Below are 16,813 nucleotides of genomic sequence, written 5' to 3'. Positions count from 1 at the left end.
TCCCATTTTATTTATTATAATCCTTTATCAAACAGTTGTTTTTCCAGAGTTGCCTGGAGTTTTGACCGCAATCTTACCACTCCCTTCAGCAATATGGAAGACCTACCTTTCTCTAAAAGACAAGGTGTCATGCCTTGATACTCCTTGACCTAACTCCTCACTTTCTAAATACTGCAGGTGGGTCCTCTGCTTCAGGACTCCTCTTTCTTTCTTCTCCTTTTCTTTCTTCTTCTTTTCTTTCTTTCTTTCTTTCTTTCTTTCTTTCTTTCTTTCTCTATCTCTCTCTCTTTCTTCTTTCTTTCCTTCTTTCCTTCTTTCTTTCTCTATCTCTCTCTCTTTCTTCTTTCTTTCTTTCTTTCTTTCTTTCTTTCTTTCTTTCTTTCTTTCTTTCTTTCTTAATACCACCCTCACTCTACCACTTTTTTTCTCCCCTGTGGGATCATTGAATCAACATTTGTCCTGGCTCTTCTCTGTATGGTATTATTTTGGTTATCTGTTTTTATCTTTTTAAAACCTCTATTTATTGGATTTATACAAGACCCAAGTCTGTCTTTAGAGGCACAACACTTAGCACAAAAGGGAGTAAATGTTTATTGAACAGATGAACTGTTGCATAGTTACGATACATGTATAAATGGATGGGCGTGTGGTAGGCTGAGTGCCTAACTGGTCAAATGGATTAATGGAAGGATGAGTGAATGGATAGATAGCTGGGTTTATATTTGGATGGATGTGTCAATAGGTGGATGGATGGATGGATGGACAGATGGAACAGTGAACTTTAGTCACTTCAAACCCAGGTCTTAGATTATTAAGAGTATGTTTTTTCTTCCTCTTCTGTTTTCTCCAATGGAAAAATAAATTCAATAGAACACAAGAAGTAACACTTCTTTCTCTTGGAAGAGTTTTACTACTGAACTGAGGTGGAAGCTTAGTTGCTGGTCTCAGCTCCTACTTTCCAGCTGCCAAGGAGCCAGTCAAAGCGTTCTTGGATTATAGTAATGTCTTGATGGTTAGAGAGAGCTCCGCATACTGGGCCTCCCTCCACCTGCAGTTCTGATGCTTATACCAAGTTTGGGCTGTTTGAACCAATATGGATGACAATCCTTCTTCCAAAGGGTGGGTCATAGTTCATAATTCATGACTCTGCTGTAAGCAATGAAAAAATAAAAACCTAACTCAAACCTGGCTAAAAGAACACCATCACCACCACCACCACCACCACCACCACCACCACCACCACCACCACCACCACCACCAAGCAGTGGTGGCACACCTTTAATCTCAGCACTTGGGAGGTAGAGGCAGGTGATCTCTGTGAGTTTGGAGCTAGCTTGGCCTACAGAGTGAGTTACAGGACAATCAAGTCTACATAGACTCTGTTTCAAAAAAAAAAAAAAAATCAAACCAAACCGCAGACATTGCTGCCAAATGGTCTGTCTCTGAACTATGGACCCATTGAAAGTAAGGGTTCTTTAGGCCTTGGGCCCTCATACTCCTTGCCCCTCTACCTTCTTCTGAGTCTTGTGTTTTGCACCATGGGTATGAATACAGGGTCATGGTCCATCCTGCATAGCCCTCAGGCTTGGATTGGAAACTGAGGCAGACAGATACAGATGTTAACTAATGTGATTACAGACCAGAAACCCATATTCCATCCTGACCTTTACTTGCTGATGCTAAGTGTCTGCTTGTATGGAGAAAGAGAAAGATAAGGGAATTTATCTTTTTGGTTAGGAATACAGAGTTTACAACTTTATGCATGACCTATGGCTGGCTCACCCTAATTGCCAAAAAGAAGGGAGTTTCCAGTGCAAAACTTGGCATTGTAAAACTGAGGCTTCCTGAAAATTCCTTTAAAATAATTTGACCTTTGGGAAATAGAAAAAACCTGGGGAATCAGACTCTGTGCCATAAGAAGGGACCCTGGGGATAGAGTTATTTATTCCCAAACAATAGTCAGCCAGGATTTCTGGTTATGCTTAAGATACCTGGACCCTGGACTACATAGAAATAAGACCTAACCAATCCATCAGCCCATAGGCTGTCAAAACTTACTGTGGCTAGGGGCAGCCCAAATTGATGTGAGAGGACTTAGAAGGGGCTAACACTTGTCTAATACAAAACCTTTAACCTCGGCTCTTCCCCTTCTACTGATGGCTACTATTCTGCCTTATGGGTTAATTCACCTGGATAACAGCAATATTACCAAGCCCCTGAGACTACGTGGTGGGCATGTACTAATGATTTGACTAGATACTCCTCTTCTAATGCTTTCCAGACTAAGTAGACAGGTTGATCAGAACCTAGAGGTATTACAATTTCTGTTTCTGAATTAAAATAACTGTTAGGTTCCCTTGTAGAAACGATCCTAGAAAACTGGAAAGGGCTTAGACTTCTCATGAGATAAAACCATGTATGGCTTTGGAAAAAAAAAACAACCTTGTTATTTCTGTACTAATTGACCAGGAGTAATAATAATAAAAAATCTTGCAATAGCTGGGGGGATGGGGAACCCAAAAGACATGCCAGATAATTGGTACTAGTTTTTGTTCTCTTAGTCCCCCAGGGCTAACTACTCTGCTATCTGCATTGACTGGGCCTTTCTCATTTTGATTGGATTAAAAATGAGACCCTGAAATCTTAAACTAAAACATGAGTCCATGATTTTCTTCACTAAAACCAGTGGGGAATGTAACAGGGTCCCAGGCCTTAGTAGACCTCCAGCCCTTAGCATAACTGACTCCATGTTGGAAGCACCATTTAGGCTGTAAGACTCAGCACAATAGACAGCACCAGCTAGCAAAATGAAAATGAAGGTCCAATCTGTCAAAGTTCATATAGTTTTGGGAAAGTGTCTAAATATACTAACCTTCCCCCCCCCCCGCCCACCTGTAGTTATGCTTCTGGCTAACTGTTCTTGTTAACTGATGTTAACCCAGAACACGGTTTTTGTGCTTAAAATCTTACTTACCATGAGAAAGGCTCAGGGCTACACTGGGTCTCAAACATCCAGTGTAGTCACCAACCTGTTAATAAAAACTTTCAATTGGCTTTCTCTAGTGAATACCCCACAATGGAACATTTTAAAAAATTAGATGGTCTGCCTCAGTTGCTCTCATAACAAAGAGCTAATACAGGTAGCTGTCAAAGTGTCAGGAGAAAGCAAGTGTTGCTTAGGACGTAGAGAAAGCTCATATTTGGTGGAAATCCAAATTGGTAGAGCCATTGTGGATCACAGTATAGAAGCAGTCCAAAACATTAAAAATAAAACTACCATATGATTATTTGACTCTTAATTCTGGGCACATAGCCAAAGATATTAAAATCACTATCTCAAAGAGCTGGATGTGTGACCACATCCACTGCAGTGTTATTCACCAAGATTTGGAAACAACCCAATTGTTCCATGCTTGATGAACTAATAAAAAATGTGAGCAAATGCAATGGAACAATACTCAACCCTAAAAGGAGAATCTTGACATCTGATGTTCAGGTAGATGATCTAGAAGGACACTGTGGCTAAGTAAGAGAGGCCTGGCATAGGAAGACACGCTATTTCCCTGTGATAGGGAGGTTTGTCAATCTGACACAGTCTAGAATCGCCTGGGAAGAGGGTCTCATTCTGTTGATCGTGTTGGCCTGTGGAAGCCTGTCCTGATGGTTTTGAAGTGTGAAGACCTACCCTGTATGTGGGCAGCAGAATTCCATAGGCAGGAAGTGAGCAAACTAACCAACTTCTCCACAATAACAGGTTGTAACTTGGAATTGTGAGCTAAAGTAAATTCTCTCTCCTAGCTGTTTTTTTTTTTTTTTTTTTGGTCAGGGAATTTGTCCCAGAAACTGGAAAGCAGGACACTCAGTTATGTGTGTAATTTTAAAAAGTTCAATTCATAGGGACACACAGTAGAAGGATCCATCTTTTAGCCAATCAAGGGTGTAAGAAGTGGAGAGATCTTGGTCACAGGGAACAAGTATCAGTTACAAGAATAAGCTCTAGAGACTTGATAGCATGAGACTGCAGCGAGTTGTGATTACTGGACACTTGGGAATATGCCGAGATGGTAGATCTTAGCTATCTCCCGACACAGAAGGTAAGCTGTGGTCTTGATTTCAACAGGCCTGGTTTTGGTAATCATCTCCCAGTGCATAGATCACAGTACCACACTCTATCTTAAATACACGAAAACTTTATTTGCTAATTATACTCAATACACTTGGGAAAAAGAATTTTCCAAGTTTATGGAGCACTGTGTCTCTAGTAGCAATAACAGTAAGGTACAGATTTAACACTTTTATACCAGACATTGATGAAGTCTTTAAAATACACTTTCTGTGGGATAGGTGAAATTATTGTTTTGGTGATAGTGTTACAGAGGGGGCAGGGTTAAGGTCACACCATAGGAGCAGGAGCTGAACCTGGAACACACCAGAGTGCTTACTTTTTACTCCCAAACCCTACATTTCCTGGAACAGTGCCGTTCTAGGTAATAAGCAGCAGCCGGTATATTTCCAGGCGAGAAAAGGAGATGGCAGCTGCACCTCTGTTCTGTGGTGGTAGAACATTGTACTTCCAAACCCGGAGGAAGTAAACCAAAATTAGTCCTTCTCCAGGATCTCCCTGGAGAGAGACAGGCACCAGAACTTTGTACCTGGCAGGGTCCTGAGTCACACACTTCCTATGTGTGTTCTGTGCATATATGAATGGTGACACACACACTAACACTTCCTATGTGTGTTCTGTGCATATATGAATGGTGACACACACTAACACTTCCTATGTGTGTTCTGTGCATATATGAATGGTGACACACACTAACACTTCCTATGTGTGTTCTGTGCATATATGAATGGTGACACACACACTAACACTTCCTATGTGTGTTCTGTGCATATATGAATGGTGACACACACTATAGGGAGCTAAGGAGAAAATCAAAGTCTTTGTCTCTTCCCATTTTGTCCAAACTGTAAATAAATCCATTTTTCTTTACCAATATTTGATTACAATTGTATATATTAATATATTACTGTATATATACATATATATATATATACATATATATACATATATATATATATATATATATATATATATATATATATATATATTGGAATGCAGAGAAACTAAGGTGGCAGGCTATGGACCCAGGTGTCTTCTCACACTAGATGATCACCCAGAACATGCTAGGGTTGGGTTTGCTGTGCTATTAACCAGAATCTCTGGGGAACAGAATAGAAGCAAACCACAAAATGATGCTTGCCACCATAGCACTTGGCATCCCTCTTTCCTTGGGTCTCCGCTCAATTATTGTCCCTTAAAGAGAAGCCTTCCCCCATCACCTCATTTAAAATAGCACCCCATTTCTGGGACACCCACTTTAATTTTTCATCAAGACATTCCTGCCACCTGACATCGCGGGACACATGTCTGATTCTAAGGCCTCATCCTTACAACTGGAGAGAAGGCTGCTGCCCAGTATTGTATGTTTGGGAAGAGTATAGTGCCTGGCACAGAGTAGATTATTTGTTGAGCAAATAAATCTGAGTTCCTTAAAAAAAAAAAATACTTCCACTTGTTCCTATCAACAACTCTGCCTTTATCCACTCGCAGATGCTGTTTATTCCTTAACATAAACTCACCGAATTTCCACTGGCACTGAGCTAGGCATGCGTACTCCCCTTGGCTGCATTTAAACTTGTCCGCATTCTTCCAAAGACGATATTGCTGTGTCTTCACATCTTGCCCCATGCTGTGAATTGTCAATTTCTGAAAAGGGTACATTCACCTGGAAGATTCTGTAGCAACTGACCAATCAGAAATCCAGGCTGGGAGACCAGAGAGGTTGTATGTCGTGCTAAAATGATCTCTAGACAATGTCAGTCCCTCTTGAAAAGCCGTCAATGATCAGTCTCCATCCATATCTGACCCAATGCCATTATTACCATCAGGCAAAACTTTTGCATTGTGTTCACTGTGTCAGACCACTAACTCCCACCAACCCCCAACCCCAACCGGAGTCCTTTTGAAGAGGGTTCCTTTTTCTTTTGTGACTGTGTACCTAATGTCCCCACCAATGTACTGGGCACATGCATTCGTATATGACTTTTCGTTTTGTATGTATGAACATCCATGTAATCTCTTCCGTGGAGGAGGGCGCCATCACATTTGAGAGAAATCCCACGTGAGTTTCTGAGCGTTGGCCATTCATATTTGGCTCAAGACAAATTCTTTTATTCTTTTTGGGACAAGAGCTGTGTTTTGCAGTTTTCATTTAAGTAGACAAAGTATTCCAGATCAAGATATAGAAGGATCATTTAAAAACAATCTAGCACAATGCAATAGCACCCCACGAGTCCAGGTCTGTTACTGGAAACATTCTCAAAGCTGGAAGAAAGACCAAAACATTGCCATAAGCTGGTCAAATTGGGGAAGAACAAACCCCCCTCCATTTACTCTGTTTCCATTTTTATGATTTACAGAAGAAAAAAAATAAGCTAGGAAACACAGGTGGGGCAGGGTGGGGCTGGGCACCGCTTCTGGGCCCAGAGGCTCTCCGGAGGCCCACCATGACGCGACTTCTGTCACGTTGCTTCCTTTTACATTTTACTTTAGGGTCTGTCAACTCTAGGCATCTTGCAACTTGTAATTCTTGTCTCTCCTCTTGACCTCATGCTTCATTTTCGTCGCGATTCCACAAAGTGGAATTTCTGGAGTCAAAGTCGTGTCAGTCAAAGAGCTGACTTTCCTGGGTCTCTTCCTCCCCACGAAGAGTCGTAAAGATGCACATTTCCATCTGCAAAATCCTAACTACACTCTATGCAACTTAGTGAAAACCTTGGTTCTGAGCCAGTCCTCTGCACATACGTTATAGTTTTCGGGTTTTAGTATTTTCATGAGACTCCCAAGTCGGGGAACTCTCTGGTTCTAGTACCTTCTCTTGGGCTCTTCTCCGTCTGTTAGTTTGCCCCGTCCAACTTTGGTGTGATAGGTTTTATCTTATATTTTGGTAAACCAAAGCCCTTCAGAGTGTCTTAATACTTCTGGACACAGACCTGGGTGGCCAGCTAATGGCAGTTTGCCTTGATTTTCCCTAAAGCTCAGATTGGTTTTTTTTTTCCCACCCCACCCATTTATTGTATTTTATTTCTCTGTTCCATAAGATAATAAAGTTAACTCCCTAAGAAGACAAAGTAGTTAAAGCCCAGACTAACACCTCAAGTCAAGTTCTTAAGATGTCAGGAGAAGGGACAGCTACTTCCCCACCTCCGCAGGTATTTCCATTCTACCCCTTGGAGACCTCCCTCTGGTTCAAAAGTTCGAGACAAATTACGGCTTTTGGAGAGAGGCTTATTATATTCCAAAAGGCCAGGGTGAGAGTCCGGGATTTTCTCCCAGGAAACAAAGGTTTTTCTCCAGCCTTTCCAGAGGGAGGTGGGGATGGGAGGGGACAGAAGGACAGACAGCTGCTTCTGTCTTGGATACAAACAGAGACTTTGTGCTGACCACTGCTTGAGGCCCTTGGGACTGGATGGGAGGGAACAGGGTGGGCTGTGTGTCCTGCATCTGTTTTTTTTTTTTTAATCCCTGAGAAACCCTCACCCACGACCCAAGCACCTCATATTTTTGCAACATTCATTCATAAATATAAAATGTGTCAAGTTGTGCAAGGCGAGGGCAAGTTCCCAAACCCTTCAATTTCTTGACAAAGAAGTTATCCACTACCGAATATGTCTGTCCTTTTTTAAATCTTGCCCGTAACAAGTGTGAATTTGCCTCCCAGGGTGAGAGGCTTTGTTTTCTTGGCTGTCTGTGAAATTGAACACAGGTCCATTTTAGACACTTCTGCTTTCTTGCTTGTCTCCTTGTGAGCATCGTCTTTCTTGCCTGTTTTCAATCCATTCACATGGATTCTTTATTAATAAACAAAGCAGTAGTCAAGACAGAGTTATGGTAAAGAAAAATTGTCAATTCTTTCTCACCATCTACTTTTCTTCCACATTATTTTGTTCATTCTGTCCTTTCCACAAGGGGTTAGCCTGTTTTCTGACTCCAAACAGCAAGAAAGTCCTTGGTCCCCACTTTTTGTAGATCCAAAATGGAAAGACTGCAGCAGCTTCCCAAATGAAGGGAAGAGAGCCTCCAACTCCCTGGAGAGTGAGGCCCTTTGAGAGGTTTACTGAAGGAAGGATGTGCCCATTAGAAACATCTTATCTGACATGGAGGGGACAAACCTACAAAAAGGGAGGGGCCTAGCTTCTCTTGGGGAGACTACGTAAGGAAAAGAGAAGATACTGGTTTGGACTCTCAGGTGGCTGGTATCTACAGCCTGGAACTTGGAATGCATACTCAGTAGGAAGGGCTCTGACGACTCAGTTCCCACTTCATCATGGGTCAGCTATGGCAAAAGCAGCCCAGAAATGGAGAACCAGTCAGATCCCCATCCCCTTGGGTTTTGGGGTCACAGAAGCAGTGGCTGAGCAGCACCTACACATAGCCAGAAGAAAGAACAGGGTATCTGGAAGCTGTGTGTGCATGACAAATGAGCTAGTTGTTAAGTAGGGAGGCAGAAACCAAGGCAATTGGGGTACAACCCAGACTCAGGGCTGAGAACAGACAGCATAGGATTTACAAGGAAGATGGAGGCCATGTCTGGACAGCCTTGTGGGCTATGGCTCTACAGGTCAAGGTGACGCAGCCTCGGTGCCTCCATGGAAGACCAGTTAGCAGGCCACCATGGGCAGACTGCTTCAGCAGAGCATAACCAGAGCAGCGGGCTGTGTGGGAGCTCATGAGAGAACGAGGGTTCTCCTAATGTAAGTTCTGAGTGTAGAGAAGCCAAAGGAATCTAGGACTTCCAGCAAGCTTGACCTTCCTTGGTCTCTGAAATGCCAGAAACTACTGGAGACTGTTGTCTAATGATAAGTTGGCCAGAACATGGTTTGGAAGTGAGAGGTTGGGGGACACTCTGGTTCCAGTCAGCAATGTCCTGTTGTTGTGGGGAGTCACACTGGGAGGGTTCAGCGTGCAAAGTCTCCTGCTGGGTGTCCAGTGTATGTTTGTGAGGGGACTCAAGCCCAATCGACCACATTCTTAGGACTTATCTCATCCTTCTTGAATCCCAGTGGCAAGGGTTCCAGGCACTCTGGGGACTGGAATGAGCTGGTGGCAGAAAATAAAAGACAAGTCAGGGTCAGAGTGATTTATGGGCAAGACAGTGGTTTGGCTCCCTACCTAGGTGCTGTGAATGACAATCACCCGGCTTCAAGACTCTTCTGGAGGAGTTGCTGGAGATAGCATTTGAGCACCCCAAGTGTCTGCTAGTACCATATTAACTACCAAGTATTTAAAATAGGAACATTCCAGTTGGGAAGTAGATTTTAAATTGTAGATTTTTAAGTCATATTTTTAAAACTAAAAAATGTACTTATTTTTAATTTTTGTGTGTGTGTGTGTATGTGTGTGTGTAGTTTACATGTACCACACATGTATGGAGGTGGTTTCAGAGGCCAAAAGAAGGTGTTAGATTCCTCAGAATGGGAGTCAGGCAGTTCCGAGCCTGATTGAATTCTGGGAGCCAAACCCACATTCTCTGCAAGAGAATGAAGTGCACTTAACCACTGAGCCATCTCTCTAGCCCTAAATTGCACTTAATTTTAATTCATTTTCAACTTCACTGCAAAGGGCTAACAGCGGCCAGTGGCTGTCCAACAGGCAGCACGATCTCCGTGTGATCACATAAGCAACTGCCCCCCACACTTCTAATGGAAAACCAGCTCTTTTTTCCTCCCAGAGGCTCAGCCAAGGCTGGAGACACCAAGCAAACCGTCTGTGCCATCCTGTTGTAATACTGAGAGTCTGCAACTGTAGACCAAGTGGAGATGCTAGGAACATTCTAGGTTACCTTGGAAGCCCATGGAACCCCAGATGGGAGAGGCAGGGGTGACATCAGAGAAACAGGCTACTGCTGGGAGTGAGCCAAGGTAAAAGGCAGGTGAATCTGATAATAGTTCGAAGAGAGGCCCAGGTTCCTGTGGGAAACAATTTTGGCCTGCTCAGTTCTTGGGTGTCACTAAGGTCAAGGTAAGGCTCCGTTAGAGCCTTTGACAAAGGTGACTCCAAGGTGCAACTGGACAAGAGTTTGGGAATTTGGGAGTTGGTGGTCCATACCCTTGATTCTCCAGGCCAGGGCATGCTACACAGAAGAGGGTGGAGGAAGTGTCTGCTTCCCAGGACAAGCACTGGGACCATGACACTAGTGCCTAACTTGGCTAATGAGCATTCTGGTACAAGGCCTGTGTCCCCATGACTGCGAGGAATGGGGTGAGCACAGAAACACCCAAAGCTAGGGTTGAGTTCCACTGTCCTGCCTCTGGCAGTGAACTGGAAAGTCTCACCTGGCCGACTTACTAAGGCAAAGCCGTGTGAGGACGAGATTGCTCAGCAGCGTTTTCTGAAACTCTGTACTTCTCTGAACTCCAGCCCCATTGCCTGCCTGTGTCTGCCCATGCATCCCCCAGAGACTGGCAGCTAGATGTGACCTGGGTTGGGCCTCAGGGATATCCCAGCCTCAGCTGCCCTTACTCTGTTCCATGGGAACCACTTCCCTGAGCACCTTGCCTGGCTGCCTGCTCTCTCTCTCTCTCTCTCTCTCTCTCTCTCTCTCTCTCTCTCTCTCTCTCTCTCTCTCCTTCCCTGGCCACTGTTTCAACATGTGTGCCCTGTGAGGACCTGGACTGTCTCACTCCTCAGACCTTTCCTCTTTCTCCCTATCATACAGCATTCTCTTACCTTCTAAGAGGGGGCCACCCCATGCACACTGCTGCATTGCTTAATAAACATCGTGTCTTTGTGGCCGTTCCCCACCACCCCTGACCACATTGCCCTCTGCACCTGCAGTTTGACTTTGCATGCGCTCATAAGGGCATTTGCTTTCAAACAGGAAGAGCCCATGTACCAATCCTACCATCATAAAATCGTCCCCTGCCTCTATTGAATCCACCCTGATCCAGGGGTATTGGGGAGGCTGCTCTTCCCGGGCTTGAAGGTCTGTCCCACGTGCTCATCATATAAACTGCTTGCTGAGACCACACCATCCACCTCTACCACAGAGCAGAGTAATCAGAATACCTTGCAGGGATTGCAAAATGTGTCTCCAGGGCAGCCAATCCAGGCGACGCTGGGAGGATCCAGGTTCGGATGTGATGTCTGGTAAGCTGAGCCATGCTCTACGTTAAGAGACCAAAGACAGAGATCTGATGACCAAAGGGATGATTCTACCTGAGTGAATCTTTCCTAGAATTTTTCCTCTTTTCCCTGGCAGTAACACGCAGCCAGGGTCAGCTGTGTCTTGAGACCAGTCCTGGAACAGAAGGTTTAGCAGGAAATACATGAAATGGACTTAGGAGGCTCTCACCAAGTTCCAGTTCTCTTGTGACTTTGGTGCTGGAGCCAGCCAAGGACACTAAAATCTAAAGGTGCTTGGGAAGATGGGTGACTCCAGGGTCCCTCTGGCCACCTGAGTTTTGAGTTGCCTTTTACAGTTATTTTAATTTTAAGTCTATGAGCATTTTGCCCACATCTGTAAGTACAGTACGAGGAGCCCGGAAGAGAGCACTGGATCTCCCAAAAGCTGGAATTCAGAGGTTGGTACTCCATCATGCGGGTTCTAAGAGATTTACTTCTGCAAAAGTAGCCGGTGCTCAACCAGAGTCACCTCCCCAGCTCCCTTGAGTTGCTTTTATAGTACGAAGCCAAATGTTGAGGAGGTAAATAGCAACCAGAGACTTAGCTCCATCTGGTTCAGGAGCACCACCCTGGGTGGGAGCACCATCCTAGGTGGAATGGCATTGGAATGGGAGTGGTGAGGCTACCTGGGAAGAATAATCATCTGTGCTAAAGCCTCAGGCCCAGCATACGTGCTCCGTGTGACCCTGTCGTCACCTGTACTCTGCCCTCTAGGTCTGGCTGGGGCCTGGGGAAATCTCCATCTTTCATCTTCCCTGCTCGCCATGTTCCCCATATAGTGAGAAGGTTCTGGGAAGGAAGTGGTGGCAGTCACTGCTCTAATGTCCTCTAGTGGGTGTTGGTTGTGGAGAGAATTGCAATCTGTTGCCTTGTGTTCCTGCTATTGGCTGCTTCTAAAGAGAGTGTGGTATAGAGGCTGGGGAGATGGTTCAGCTGGCGAAGTGCTTGTCATGCAAACACAAGGACCAGAGTTCAATCCCCAGAACCTATGTTAAAAACCCAACCCAACCAAACCAACCCAAAACTAAAAGCCAGGTATTGATACACACTTGTAATCCTAGTACAAGGGAGGCAGAGGCGGGCAGGTCCTGTGCTTACTTGGTGAGGTCCAGACTGGAGAGAGACCCTGTCTCAAACAAAACAAGGTATACAAGAGTCTTGAGGGAGAACACCTAAGGTTAGTCTCTGGCATACACACAGACCTGCACACACATGCACAAAAACACACACATGTATAATGGGCACCAATGTACAAGGGAACCCACACAAAGGTAGGTTAGAGAGTCACCAATACTATTACTACTGTATGCTGCCCCACTCCTACTTCCAACAGCAGAGTAGAAAAACCACAGCTGCCCCTTTATGTTCCTTAAGTTAGATCACAGAAAAAGTAGTAGTAAGAGGCCAGCGAGCGTTGCGATGCACTCTTTCAAAAGCAAAGGCCAGAGTGAGGCCCGACAGGGTACACAGCATTTGCTCCCTCTGAGAACATTCATCAGGTGGAAGGACTGTCATGTTACATAACTCTCCAACCAACCCTGTAACCTAGGGGCCCCTGTACTTTGTATTTAACATTTAACAGAGGAATAGAGGCCACACAAACTTTAAGCCCTCCTTGACACTGATCTGGCTAATAAATTGGAGAAAAAAAAAATTTGAACTCAGGTTTTGTTTGAAATTCTTCATCATCAAGATTTCAATTCTCAGGACTGTGTTTCCTTCTTAGAAAAGGGAGTTTGAGGGCATGGGAAACTGATTCTGAGGCTACTTTTCAATCCTCTGAGGCCACAGGTATTGGGAGATAGCTAGGAAGGACACTAAAACCAGAAACCTCTCCTGTGCCCAGGCCTTTTTCTACCCATAAAGCCTGAGTTCTCACTTCTAGCTGGCTTCAGTCACCAGTACAGAGCCTCTGATCCTAGGAAGCAAAATTCTTACCAAACGCCCAACCTTTCATCTCTGTCATGACAATATATGCACCAGGCAGTTTCTAGAAGAGTGACTTCAACTTTGTCTTCTTTGCAGCCAGGCATGTCTCAGTCTTCTAAGGGTCAGGGAGAGCCCCAAAATGAAACAGCTGACCACACCCTCTCCTCTCCTCAGATGCTCAGGAACATGTCTCCTGAGCCAGCAACCCAGAGGCCCTGCTCTGTGCCCCTGCCACCAGTATGACTGTTAAGGATTCAAACTGTCACCAGAGCCCAGCTAAAAGGCTTCTCTGACATCACTGGTGATGCCAGAACATTCTATGATCCAGTGCCAATGGACAGCAACTGTATGAACCCTCCAAGGGAATTTTTCTCATTAAAAATCCCCATGGACATGCTTTTGTGATAAAGAAATGTTTGAAGTATAACATGAAAGCACCCATTTACACATGCATTTGGTGGGTCTTGATATACTTATGTATCTTCTGTCTTTATGTAATCTATATGATCAATTTAAGGACCATTTTCAGCATCCTAAAAGATGTTCTGCATCCTTAATTACTTTTCTACCCACGCTTAGTTTTAGAAATTTACCCATGGGCTTTCTAATATACATGTGTGCACATGTATGCATATAAGAGTGAATACACACATACAGACATACACACACAGACACACACAGACACACACACACACACACACACACACACACACACACACTTTTAAACAGAGAACATAATTAGCAATGAATAATCTTACTGTTCCTTCTAGCTAGTCTCCTGAAACGTAAACTCTGGCTGGTCTGTGGTCTGGTACATGTGCCTATGGTTTTTCAGGATAGTTACCAAAAGCATTGTTGTGATCTGTTTTAGGACTCACTGGGCGATTCTTGGACACAGACTCCCAGCTGCTCCTCTCCACCTGCTTCTCAGGGTTGCTGAACTCTTTCTGAGAGAGACCCTATTCTGAGGAGCTCTGTGTGAGGATCTTGACATTTTCTGCTAGCCCATGGGGCATGGCCATTTTAATAAAGGCCTGTCTGTCTCTGGAGAAATGATGACAGTCGTGACACAACTGGATTTCCTCCAAACGTTGCAACCCGTCACAGACTATCAGGGAAGAAAGTTACTCTGGGCTCTGTTTTTGGACCATAGCAGCTGCGTGGAATCAGCTGGGTGTTCATAGTAGACATTAGGTTTATTTCGGTACATTTGGGGTGCTGTAGTATTTGAACTCTTATTCTTATACTTTCATAGAAATGAGAGACAAGCTTGTTTGTTTTTTTCTCAGAAGATCTTAATTTTTTATTACATCAATTGTGTTCTCTGTCCGTCTGTGTCTGTCTGTCTGTCTGTCTGTCTGTCTGTCTGTCTGTCTGTCTCTCTCTCTCTCTCTCTCTCTCTCTCTGTGTGTGTGTGTGTCTAGGTCAGAGGACAATTTGCAGGAATCAGTTCTTTGGCTCTGGGGATCAAGTTTAGATCATCACACTTAGCAACAAGGAGCTTTTCCTGGCTGAGCCATCTTGCCAGCCTCTGTCTCTCTCTTTACCTCCTAGGTGTGGTGTAGTGACTAGGCCTCCCCTGCCACGCCTCCCATCATGATGTGGTGCCACAGGACCAAGACTCATGGACTGAAACGTTGAAGCTTTCCAGCCTTCCCTTCTGCTAAGTCGTTTACTGGAAGGGTTTTGTCACAGCAGTGGAAAGCTGACTCAAGATGAACTGATCTCAGACGTCAAATAACTTAATCAGAGTATGTAGATGCCACAGAGCACCATGTCTGACAGGGATGGAATTAAGTTGGAAATCAATAATAATAATGGAGAACAAAATTGAGAGCTCTTTAAATACCTGGAAATGAAACGACATATTTTTAACCCAATCACCAGTCAATGGAAAACAAGGAAAACTATACAATATATTTTTTTTAACTGAACGAAAATCAAAGCACAACTTATTGAAATTTGAAGAGAGACAAGAGGTTGGGGTTTTGGCATCTCCCAATGGCCTGATGTTCTTCTGCTAGCTTCTGTCTCCTAAAGGTTCCAAACTTTTTAATAGGATCTGGGGACCAGGTCTTTGGAGCACAAGCCTTAGGGGACATTCAACATGTTGTATGCTGTTGAACATTGAATATATGCCATGTGAGCTTGAGAAAAATGTACATTTGCTGTTTTTGTATTAAGTGTTTTAGAAATACAACGTCAAATTGGTTGATATTTTAATTTTTACTCTCTCTCTTGATATATAGTTGTGTCTGTGTGTGTGTTTGCACACATGTGTGTGCACCTGCCACAGCACACATCTGACAGTCAGCAGACAACTTTGTGGAGTCAGTTCTCCCTTGACATGAATCTTTGCAACTCTTCTTGCCGCATCCATCCTCCTTGCTTTCTCTATGCGGTACAGGTTGGCTCTGAGCTTGAGACTTTTCCTTCAGCCTCCTGAATGATGAGCTTAGACATTTCTTTGACTTTTCCTGTTTGATTTAGAACATGGCCTATGATTCTCAGCTTATTACACCTCTCTTTGTTTTTATCTTTTATTTTATTGTTAAAATTAGGATATAATTCACTTATAGAATCAATCTTTTATTATTTATTTTTAAGTCAGATATATATATATATATATATATATATATATATATATATATATATATGTTAAAATCTTGGAAACCAACACATTTAAACCATGGTTTGTTTGTACATGTCTTTGGAAGGACATACAAAATGTATGTCCTTCCAAAATGAATACAATGAGATAGATTGAAATGGCTTCAGTTACCAGTCAAAACAAAATTAGTACAAAAGAATATAAATACAATTGCGCAGGCAGTGGTTCTGGGATCTTGGAGGTGAGCTAGATTCTTGATCTCTGTCGTTACCAGTGAAAAATGAGCCCAAGGTGCTTGTCTCTCGGTTATTATGACATTTTTCTGTCCATCAAAGAGCAAATTCATGCCAAGATTACAGCAGAAACACCTGGTTTAGCAAAGCTGATAGTCACACTGCAAGGGGCATAAGACAAACAGCCTAAAGGTGTGGGATCCATTGTAGTTATTATAAAGTTTTAAGTAAACAACTCTATCGAAAGGATATTTACAGTGTTTCCAGTTCCTAGTAAAGACACTCAAGAAATGGTGTCGAATCAACGATGTCGTGTTTTCTTAACCAGCATTTCTCAAACTCAGCACACATACAAGTCTCCTGGGTGCAGAGAAGATGAGGGTCACACCTTGAACGGTTAATGTCGGATACTTGCAGAGCAGAAGCACTTACTACAAGTTACCACATGAGGGTGCCCTGAGCAAATAGTTCTGCAGCTAGGTTGCCTAGCACAGCTTTCCTCCGCAGTTACTGTACCACTTAAGTGGTTCATGGAGGAGGCACAGTAGACTTCCTGGGATTCTAAAGGCTGACTTTCCTTCAAGCCATATCTCTGGAGAATTCCTTAAGATTATCCTCACAAAAACAAGAGACATTCACTGTCTCTGTACTGTAAATGTCAAATAAGAAAACTATTAAAAGGAATAGATAGAAAAATAATAGCAATGATAATAATAATAATAGAGAGGTAATATCAGCTAGCTAATGAGACCTATTAAAAGGTCACACTAGTTTGTTCTTTCATTTAATTCC

At 43.5% G+C, this 16,813-nt stretch overlaps 1 long non-coding RNA gene and 1 other non-coding gene across 2 annotated transcripts; both read right to left on the bottom strand.

The window, feature by feature from the left end:
* Nucleotides 1-6,195: 6,195 nt before the first annotated feature.
* Nucleotides 6,196-13,431, bottom strand: LOC143442242 (uncharacterized). The gene is made up of 4 exons (XR_013110254.1): nt 13,187-13,431; nt 11,132-11,229; nt 9,906-10,032; nt 6,196-9,163 (listed from the first exon to the last, which is right to left on the bottom strand). It is a non-coding gene; the product is annotated as an uncharacterized LOC143442242 (long non-coding RNA).
* Nucleotides 13,432-14,248: 817 nt separating this feature from the next.
* Nucleotides 14,249-14,370, bottom strand: LOC117709679 (small nucleolar RNA SNORA16B/SNORA16A family). The gene has a single exon (XR_004606925.1). It is a non-coding gene; the product is annotated as a small nucleolar RNA SNORA16B/SNORA16A family (small nucleolar RNA).
* Nucleotides 14,371-16,813: the final 2,443 nt, after the last annotated feature.

This window comes from Arvicanthis niloticus, chromosome 5, assembly GCF_011762505.2.
Source record: "Arvicanthis niloticus isolate mArvNil1 chromosome 5, mArvNil1.pat.X, whole genome shotgun sequence".
Taxonomy (NCBI): Eukaryota; Metazoa; Chordata; class Mammalia; order Rodentia; family Muridae; genus Arvicanthis; species Arvicanthis niloticus.
Note: the sequence above shows the minus strand (reverse complement) of the source record. Positions and strands in the feature narration are given on the sequence as shown.